This window comes from Sapajus apella, unplaced genomic scaffold (genome assembly GCF_009761245.1).
Source record: "Sapajus apella isolate SASKATOON/1434 unplaced genomic scaffold, GSC_monkey_1.0 scaffold43, whole genome shotgun sequence".
Lineage (NCBI taxonomy): Eukaryota > Metazoa > Chordata > Mammalia > Primates > Cebidae > Sapajus > Sapajus apella.
In genome coordinates, this window is record NW_022436983.1 from 15,110,556 (window position 1) to 15,120,961 (window position 10,406).

Sequence of the window (10,406 nt, forward strand, 5' to 3'; positions counted from 1 at the left end):
ACCACAGCCTCCCGAGTAGCTGGGACTACAGGTACCCACCACCATGCCTGGCTAATTTTTTTTTTTTTTTTTTTACAGTAGAGACAGGGTTTCACATGTTGGCCAGGTGGGTCTCGAACTCCTAACCTCAAGTGATTCGCCTGCTTCAGCCTCCCAAAGTGCTGGGATTACCATCCTGTCCAGCCGTAATGTGTTTTTGAGGTCTATCCATGCTGTTGTATATATCTCTAGTTCACTGCGGCTGTTTATAGCATATACCATTGCCTCAAGTTTTATTATCATTTATTCCCTGCTCATGGATACTTAAAGCAGAGCTATTTTTTTGTGACTACAAACAGTGCTTCAGTGGATGTCCTTGGATGTGTCTCCAGGTGCACATGTGGAAGGGTTTCTCCAGGGTATATTCCAAAAAATGGACTTGCTGACTGGGAGGACATGCTCATTTTCAACTTTAACAATTGCCAAATTGCTCTCCAAAGTTATTGCATCAACATTTTTTCAAATTCTCTTTTTTATCCTTTTCCCATCCACTGCCCCAACAGATTCCAAACTGCCCCCGTTTTTCTCCTAAACCACTCTTGATCTCAGCCCTCCCCTACAACTCTCCTCCAGCCCTTACCCTCACTCCAGCTCTTAAAAAGCCTGAGAACTGGTCTGGCAAGGGCAGAGTGAGAGCAGGGAAGAAACAGAGTGAAGCTGGGCAGAGACTTCTGCATCATGGGGACGCTGGGGAGGTGGAGAAGAAGTTCTGAAACCACACACATTAATCATTTTTATTGAGTCACACAGAGAGTGCCTGGTGACATGTAACTGTCAGGCGTTGCCAAGACACAGTAGGGTTACAAAGGCTGAGTGTCCACTTCCTCCCAATGAGTCAGGGGAGAACCCTTGGATAATTCTCCAAAATAATTTTAGAGTAAAGGGCAGTGGGATATGTGTAATTCCATAATGTGGCTGGCCAGTGGGCCCCCAGGGAACCTCTACTCATCCTCAAAGGGAGGCTGGGAGCTGTGATGACCCAGTTCTCTCCACACATGGGCAGCAGAGAGTCAGGGAATCTCGCCTAAAACTGCCAACAATTCGATTTTCCTTTGTTCAAATCTCTAAGTCTTAAGAATTCAAGTCTTTTAAAACCCATATAGTCAATAACTTAATTCTTTGAATAATGATTAGAATGTCAAGGCCAAAAATTTTTAGTTTTTGTTTTCTAAATCATGAAAAGTCAACAATCCATTTTTTGAGAAGGCACAATGTCAATACTTCAATTCCCTTTTAAAAATGAAAGAGGCTGGGCATTGGGGCTCATACCTGTAAGCCCAGTACTTTGGGAGGCTGAGGCAGGAGGATCACTTGAGCCCAGGAGTTTGAGACCAGCCTGGGCAACACAGCAAAAACCCATCTCTACTAAAAATTGAAAAATTAGCTGGGTGTGGTGACACATGCCTGTAGTCCTAGGTACTCAGGAGGCTGAGGTGGTAAGATCCCTTGAGGCTAGGAGTTTGAGGCTGCAGTAAGCTATCATTTTATCATTAGGCTCCAGCCTGGGCAACAGAGACCCTGTCTTTACAAAAATTAGCTGGATACGGTGGCGTGAGCCTGTGGTCCCAGCTATTTGGGAGGCTAAGGTGCGAGGATGACTTGAGCCTGGAAGGCAGAGGTTGCAGTGAGTCTAGATCACTCCATTGCACTCTAGCCTTGGTGACGGAGCAATACCTTGTCCTCCCCCCACTCCCAAAAAAGAAAGAAAAAGAATCAAAGCTGGTGAGCACCTATAGTTCCAGCTACTCAGGCTGAAGTGGCAGGATTGCTGGAGCCTAGGAATTCAAGTCCAGCCCACATAGCAAGACCCTGTCTCTTTAAAGAAAAACAGAGAGAGAGAAAGAGAGAGGGGAAGAGAGAGAGAGAGAGAGGGAGGGAGGGAGGGAGGGAGAGAAAGGATTAATTGCAATTCTTGCTTTTTAATTACTTATCAACAATTTCATTCTCATTTTAAAATCATTAAAATGTCGGCCGGGCGTGGTGGCTCACGCCTGTAATCCTAGTACTTTGGGAGGCTGAGGCAGGTGGATTGCCTGAGCTCATGAGTTCGAGACCGGCCTGGGCCAAATGGTGAAATCCCGTCTTTACTAAAATACAAAAAAATTATCCAGGCCTAGTGGTGTGTGCCTGTAGTATCAGTTACTCAGGAGGCTGAGGCAGGGAATTGCTAGAACCTGGGATGCAGAGGTTGAGGTGAGCTGAGATTGCAACACTGCACTCCAGCCTCGGCAACAGAAAAAAAAAAATCATTGAAATGTCAATAGTTTATTCTTTTAACCTTAAAATAGTCGACAATTCCTATTTTCCTTTTTCGGAACATCACTAATGGCCACATTTTAGAGATTTCCACTTTGGGAAACAGATTTTCAAAAATCACCCACATGCCAACTTACCTTAGGCAGCAGGCCTCGTTCCCCACTTACCTTAGGCAGCAGGCCTCGTTCCCTACTTACCTTAGGCAGCGGGCCTCATTTCCCACTTACCTTACATAGTGGGCCTCATTTCCATGATCCCTGCCACTTCCTTTTCTTTGCATTCAGAAAACCCATCAGCAGTTGGATTCAACGGACACGGCCCGAGCACCTATGGTATCCCATGTCGGGTATAGGGCAGAGGCAGATGACCCAATATCAGCCAAGCCCACAGTCCTACTGGGAAGCTGGGTACCTCTATGCAGGGATCAAGACTCGGTTTCGTGGTTTTCTAGTGGAGGTCAGGCTGATGTGGGGTCCAGGGAGCTGGGGTCACACTGGGAGGGGAAGATTGGCACTCTCGAGGGCCTTCACATCCAGATAATTGAGGCATCAAGGACTTTCTATCAAATGTGAATCTGGGTCGGGTGCAGTGGCTTGCACCTAAAATCCCAGAACTTTGGGATGCTGAGGCAGGTGGATCACTTGAGGTCAGGAGTTCGAGACCAGCCTGGCCAACATGGTGAAACCCTGTCTCTATTAAAAATACAAAAATTGGCTGATGCTGTTTTCAACCTCAGCCCACCTGCACCCAGGTGAATTAAGAAAAAAAAATTAGCTGGATGTGGTGGCAAGCACCTGTAGTCCCAGCTACTCAGGAGGCTGAGGCAGGAGAATTGCTTGAACCCAGGAGGAGAAAGTTGCAATGACCTGAGATCATGCCACTGCACTCCAGCCTGGGACACATAGCAAGGCTCTGTGTCCAAAAAAAAAAAAAAAAAAGTGAATCTTTCAAACCTTCTTTTGTCAATTAACATCAAAGACATAGTGCTATTCCAGCACTTTGGGAGGCTGAGCAGGGTGAATCACCTTAGGTCAAGAGCTCGAGACCAGCCTGGCCAACCTGGTGAAACCCTGTCTCTACTAAAAATATAAAAATTAGCCAGATATGGTGGTGGGCACCTATAATCCCAGCTACTCTGGAGGCTGAGGCAGGAGAATTGCTTGAACCAGGTGGGTGGAGATTGCAATGAGACAAGATTGCACCACTGTACTCCAGCCTGGGTGACGAGAGTGAAACTCTGTCTCAAAAAAAGAAAAAGAAAAAAAGACAGTGCTGAGAAATCTCATTCTCTGTCTGGTCAACATGGTGAAACCCCATCTCTACTAAAATACAAAAATTTTCTGGTCGTGGTGGCTGTCACCTGTAATCCCAGCTACTTGGGAGACTGAGGCAGGAGAACTGCTTGAACCTGGGAGGCGAAGGTTGCAGTGAGCTGAGATCACACCATTGCCCTCCAGCCTGGGCGACAAGAGCAAAACTCTGTCTAAAAAGAAAGAAATCTTGTTCTCTAAAATCAGACACTGTTAGAAACTTTGCTGTTTGAAATCACATCAGTGAGAGCAGAACATCTCACTCTTCTCTGGTGGGTCAGAAGAGCCAGGTTTGACACAGAGACACGGCCTGGATTTTTCTACCCAGATACAGAGCTTCATATGAAAGGTTTTTGAACACAATGGTCTATATTTATCTTACTTTTGTGGTGTCCAAGGAAACAAGACTCTGGGTCTGATTCTCAGCCCAAGCCAGATGTTAACCCCTTTACACAGTGCTGACTTTGCTTTGGACCTACCAGCACAGCGTATTTCAATTTCGCCTAAACTCCGCCCTCCCCCCATCCTATGATAACCCTGTTTCTTCCTTTGTTTGGTGAGACCCTCCACAGTTTCTCTGGTGTGTTGTCTCTCTTGCTATATCAAGTTAATGAGCCTAATTTTGTTCAACTACATCTATATCCCTGGTGGTCTTTATTAGATTGGCTTTGTTGTAAAATTCAAGCCTTCTCTTTTTTTTTTTTCTTTTGAGACGGAGTCTCACTCTGTTGCCCAGGCTGGAGTGCAGTGGTGCGATCTCGGCTCACTGAAACCTCCCATCTCCCAGGTTCAAGTGATTCTCCTACCTCAGCCTTCCAAATAGCTAGGATTACAGGCACCTGCCACCACACCCAGATAATTTATTTAATTTTTAGAAGAGACAGGGTTTCACCATGTAAGCCAGGCTGGTCTCGAACTCCTGACCTCAGGTGATCCGCCTGTTTTGGCCTCGAAAAGTGCTGGGATTATAGGAGTGACCACCGCACCCAGCCGCTATGCTCAGTTATAAGTACTGGGGACATGGTGGTGACAGGGCAGACAAGGTTCTTGGCTTTGTAGACTCTGCCTCTAGTGGATGACATAGAAAATAAACAGGTAATCACAAAAGCAAAGTAACGGGTTATAAAGGGATTGGATGGGAACCCAGGATTGGCGGGGTTGGGGGAGATGGGCAGCAAAGGAGATGCTGCAATTGAACTGGAACCTGGGTGAACAGATCTCAGGAAAGAGCACTGCAATCAGAGATCAGCAAAAGAAGTGAAGATGAGGCCAGGTGTGGTGGCTCATGCCTGTAATCCCAGCACTTTGGGAGGCCGAGGCGGGTGGATCACTTGAGGCCAGGAATTCCAGACCAGCCTGGCCAACATGGCAAAACTCTGTCTCTACTGAAAATACAAAAATTAGCCAGACATGGTGGTGCATACCTGTAATCCCAGCTACTCGGGAGGCTGAGGCATAAGAAATGCTTGAACCCAGGAGGTGGAAGTTATAGTGAGCTGAGATCATGCCATTGCATTCCAGCCTGAGTGACAGAGTGAGAATCTGTCTCAAAAAAAAAAAGAGAAATGAAGAAGAGCTTGTTGGATTTGCAAAATAACAAGAAGGCCAGTGTTCTTGGAGCAAACTGAGTGAGCGGGAGGGTGGGGAAATATGAAGCACAAAGTCCTAATTTTATCTTGGATAATAAAATAATCTTTTTTTTTTTTTTTTTTTTTTTTGAGACAGAATCTCACTCTGTCGCCAAGGCTGGAGTGCAGTGATCTCAGCTCACTGCAACCTCCACCTCCTGAGTTCAAGGAATTCTCCTGTCTCAGCCTCCTGAGTAGCTGGGACTATAGGCGCCCACCACCACGCCCTGCTAATTTTTGTATTTTTAGTAGAGATGGGGTTTCACCATATTGGCCCGGCTGGTCTCAAACTGCTGACCTTGTTATCTGCCTGCCTTGGCCTTCCAAAGTGCTGGTATTGCAGGCATGAGCCACCACGCCCGGCCTAAAATAATCTTACACAAGCCTAAACATATATATTTTCACATACATTTATGTATCTATAAAATTGGAGTTGCTCTGGGATTCAAGCGGCATCCTTCCCCCAAGCCCCTACTGTTTTGTGAAACATTAAGAACCTTAGAGTCTGGGAGAGAGAAACAGTTCGAAGTCCTTAATCTATTCCAACCCTCTTATTTTACAGAGGGAGAAACCAAAGCTGAGAGAGGAGGTGGAAACCCGGTTGTAGGAGTGAGTGGGGAAGGATTCACGGTCGTTCTGGTAGGTAGGAGTAGGGCCCGAGCAAGGAGTCCTGGTTTTTGAACCACCAGCTGGCCGTCTAGGAGTCTACAGTCCAGCAGTGGCAGTGTAGGCATTGTCCTTTCCCTAAGGACAATGGCTCTGGAGCAATAACCCAGCTTTGGGGGCTTTGGGGTGTCCCTCTTAATCCCGTAGCTCAGCCCATTCGGATACGCCAATTGGAAAGAGAGAGGGATAAGTCAACTGAGTACCTCTCTCTAACAGCTGAATCCCTCCCCCTCAGGGTTAAGATCGCGGCTACAGTGGTTAGCATCTCTGTTTCCTGTAGGCGGCTGTGTCATTGAACCTGTGTGATCAGACGCAAACCAGATCAGAATGACTTCAAAGCTTCGGTTCTCAAACATCAGGCGACAGTGCGTAGTCTGGTAGCAACTGGAAAAGTCCTGCTGAGATTTAGCCTCCTATACACAGAGTCCCATACCGGACAGCCTGTATCAAACCCCCACGGCCATACGCTCACTGCTGTCTGCATACACTGAGGCAGGGCCTATAGATCGTGTCCACTGACTCATCTGGATTCCGCGGGGCGCCCATAAAGGACCACTGCCTCCAGACAGCAGCCAGCCAGCCCTCTCTCTTGGTTTCCTTCCTTTGAGTGGTGCAAAGGTTCACGGGTGCAACCTCAGAATGGGGCCCTAACTCAGCTGCGGGCGAGCTCCCGGAGTATCTTAATTCCTGCCTCATCTCTTTCCATTTTCCAGTTGCGCAAACTGCGGCTCAAAAAGACAAAGAACTTCTCCGGAGCGAAAAAGCTGCTTAGAATGCATCCAAAACTCCACACAGTAAGGACTGAATGAGGTCAAAACACCACCAAGGGTTAAAATCATGAAGCTGCAGAGCAGCGCGGAGGCCTAGAGAAACCCGGCCCCCCTACCAACGCTCCTCCTTTTAACTTCCGGGCGGGACGCGACTTCCGGTTCCCGCGGGGCGCTCCAAAGCTCTGGGAGAGAGCGGTGGTCTCCTTTTCCTGGAGTCGGTTGTGGGTGTTAGAGTCTTATCCTGATCCTCCCTCGTCCCCCGCTCCCCAGTCCTCCGAGGTGGCACCTGCGCAGGTGAACTTCCCTCTCTGTCACCTTCCTTCTTTTTTTCTATCTCGCTCACACTCGCGGCCACGGTGGCTGCCTGCTCCAGGAGCGGGAGTCCCTGCCCATGGGGTAGGGAAATGATTGAAATGTGGGACCTGCGGGCTCCTTGGGCTGGCTCGCACCTCACTTCAGCTCTGGAGGTGGACCTGGTCCTGGAGCCCTAGAAGCCTATTTCCGGAACTGGGCTAGGCCTTCACAGCCGCGGCCGCATAGTGGGAGGAGTCCGGCTCAGCTCCCCGCGCCCGACCCCGAGATTTTTTTTTTTTATAGGTTGAGTCATCGCAGTACCTTCCAGCCTTGTGGCCCTGGGCAAGTCCCCTCCCTCCGAACCTCACTTTGCTTATCTGTAAATGGAAATAACAGTGTCTACCCCATGGGCTATCGGGGGATCAGCTGTGAGGGAATGCAGCGTGGGGTGTCTGGCCATGGGCTGTCTGGCCGGCGGAATTCCACAAATGCTAGCAGCGGTTGTTGCCAGTGAAGGCTCCTAGGGCAGTAATTTATCAAGAGTTTAACCTGAACTAAGAGGATCATACAGAGGAGGATCTGTGTATAACTTTCAGCACCATGTCAGATAGGAAATAAGGGCGCAGTACACTGGAGTTATTTTTTCTTTTTTTGAGATGGAGTCTTGCTGTGTTGCCCAGGCTGGAGAGCAGTGGAATGATCTCAGCCCACTACAACCTCTGCCACCTGGGTTCAAGTGATTCTCCTGCCCCAGCCTCCTGAGTAACAGGGATTACAGTTGCGTGCCACCATGCCTGGCTAATTTTTTGTATTTTTAGTAGAGATGGTTTCACTATGTTGGCCACGCTGGTCATGAACTCCTGACCTCAAGTGATCCACCCGACTCAGCTTTCCAAAGTGCTAGAATTACAGGTGTGAGCCACCGCATCTGGCCTGGAGTTATTTTTTCACGTTGAGTTTTTGAGAAGAGAAAACTGGAGTAATTAACTGATGAGGATAAGTCTGTGTTTGGCAAGTCGTCTTCTGAAGCTGATAGGATTTATAAGCCGGGTAAATTGTGGTACTGGTCCGTCTTTCAGAGCCAGCCTTAAGAATTGGCCCACCATGGCCGGGCGCGGTGGTATTAGGCACTGCCCGGCCCAATCCCAGCACTCTGGGAGGCTGAGACAGGCAGATAAAGAGGACAGGAGTTTGAGACCAGCCCGACCAACATGGCGAAACCCTTTCTCTACTAGGGCCCGAGCAAGGAGTCCTGGTTTTTGATCCACCAGGATTTGTATTTGTATTTCTACTAAATTTGGATTTATATTTCTACTAAAAATACAAAAATTAGTAGGGCGTGATGGTGTGTGCCTGGAATCCTAGCTACTCGGGAAGCTGAGGCAGGAGAATCACTTGAACCTGGGAGGCGGAGGTGGCACTGAGCCGAGATCGTACCACTGCACTCCAGCCTGGGCGACAGAGCAAGATACCATCTCAAAAAAAAAAAAAAAAAAATTGGCTCACCAACAGACTGTTTTTTTTTTTTTTGAGACGGAGTTTCGCTCTTGTTACCCAGGCTGGAGTGCAATGGCGCGATCTCGGCTCACCGCAACCTCCGCCTCCCGGGTTCAGGCAATTCTCCTGCCTCAGCCTCCTGAGTAGCTGGGATTACAGGCACACACCACCATGCCCAGCTAATTTTTTGTATTTTTAGTAGAGACGGGGTTTCACCATGTTGACCAGGATGGTCTTGATCTCTTGACCTCGTGATCCACCCGCCTCGGCCTCCCAAAGTGCTGGGATTACAGGCTTGAGCCACCGCGCCCGGCCTCAGACTGTTCCTAGAAGCCTGGTGGTAAAGACTTTGGGTGCTGGGAGCTGGAAGAAGTAACAAAAGGGTGTTTTCCTAAGTGGGTTAGGGGTTTTCACTCGGAAAGGTTTTTGGGCAGGAGGGGAAAGCCTGCAAAGTTTTCTTCCTCTTGAGTTGTCGTAAAAGTAATACATGTTTGTAGTTAGAAAACAATACAGAAGGCCGGGCGCGGTGGCTCAAACCTGTAATCCCAGCACTGTGGGAGGCCGAGGCGGGTGGATCATGAGGTCAAGAGATCGAGACCATCCTGGTCAACATGGTGAAACCCCGTCTCTACTAAAAATACAAAAAATTAGCTGGGCATGGTGGCACGTGCCTGTAATCACAGCGACTCAGGAGGCTGAGGCAGGAGAATTGCCTGAACCTGGGAGGCGGAGGTTGCGGTGAGCTGAGATCGCACCATTGCACTCCAGCATGGGTAACATGAGCGAAACTCCGTCTCAAAAAAAAAAAAAAAAAACAATACAGAAAGATGTAAAATGAAAAGTGTTTTCCCCTTCTACTGTTTCTGCTCTTCAGAAGTAAATGCAATTAATTTCTTTGATAACCTTCCATATATTCTTTGGATATATCAGGTAATATTTGTTTATATGTATGTATTTTTAATTTCCTCAGAATGGGGGGTCATACTACACATTGATCTGGACCTTAGTCATGTTGTGATATGGACAGCTTTACTTCTCTGTACTCAGAGGCCTGCTTCATTTTTTACATGGTGGCAGCACTGAGTAGTTGACTGTACTTCAGTCATTTCCCTGTTGATGGTCACTTAGGTTGTTCCCAAGATTTTGCTTTTCCACAGGGTTTCACCCAACCTTTCTCAGACTAAATATTTTAGTCCCAGGCACCCTCTAAATGATTCTGCTTTTCCCTACTCACCACCGTAAGTTAGTAACTGCTTACTTTGGGGGATGACCACACCCTGGGGGATGAACACACCAGTTTTAACTGAGCAAAAACCAAGATAATATGAGAAGAATTCAGGTACTCCAAGAATATCCGAGCTACTGGGTTTAGAATTAATTCAAGGCTCTTAAGAAATAGGTCAGGGAGCTGACTGGGCACAGCGGCTCATGCCTGTAATCCCAGCACTTTGGGAGCCCGAGGTGGGTGGATCCACAAGGTCAGGAGTTCAAGACCAGCCTGGCCAAGATGGTGAAACCCCATCTCTACTAAAAATACAAAAAATTAGCTAGGTGTGGTGGCAGGCACCTGTAATCCCAGCTATTTGGGAGGCTGAGGCAGAGAATTGCCTGAACCCGGGAGGCAAAGGTTGTGGTGAGCTGAGATCATGCCACTGCACTCCAGCCTGGGTGATGCAGCGAAGCTCTATCTCAAGAAAAAAAAAAAGAAATGTGTCAGGGAACCTTTAGAGGAGGGGTGACTAGGTGCTAGGTGCATGGCAGCTGGTCAGTGTTAGTGATTGTTGGCTTTTGTCAATTGTTGCCCAGGAAACAGATTTGAGAGATTCTCTGAGGTGGGAAGGATTTTAAATGTCAACTCTCCTGCTATGTCTTACATATAAGGAAGGGATTAGCTCTTTGAGGGAAGAGGGTGTTAAAGAAAAAGATGATCCTTGAAAAGTGACTAC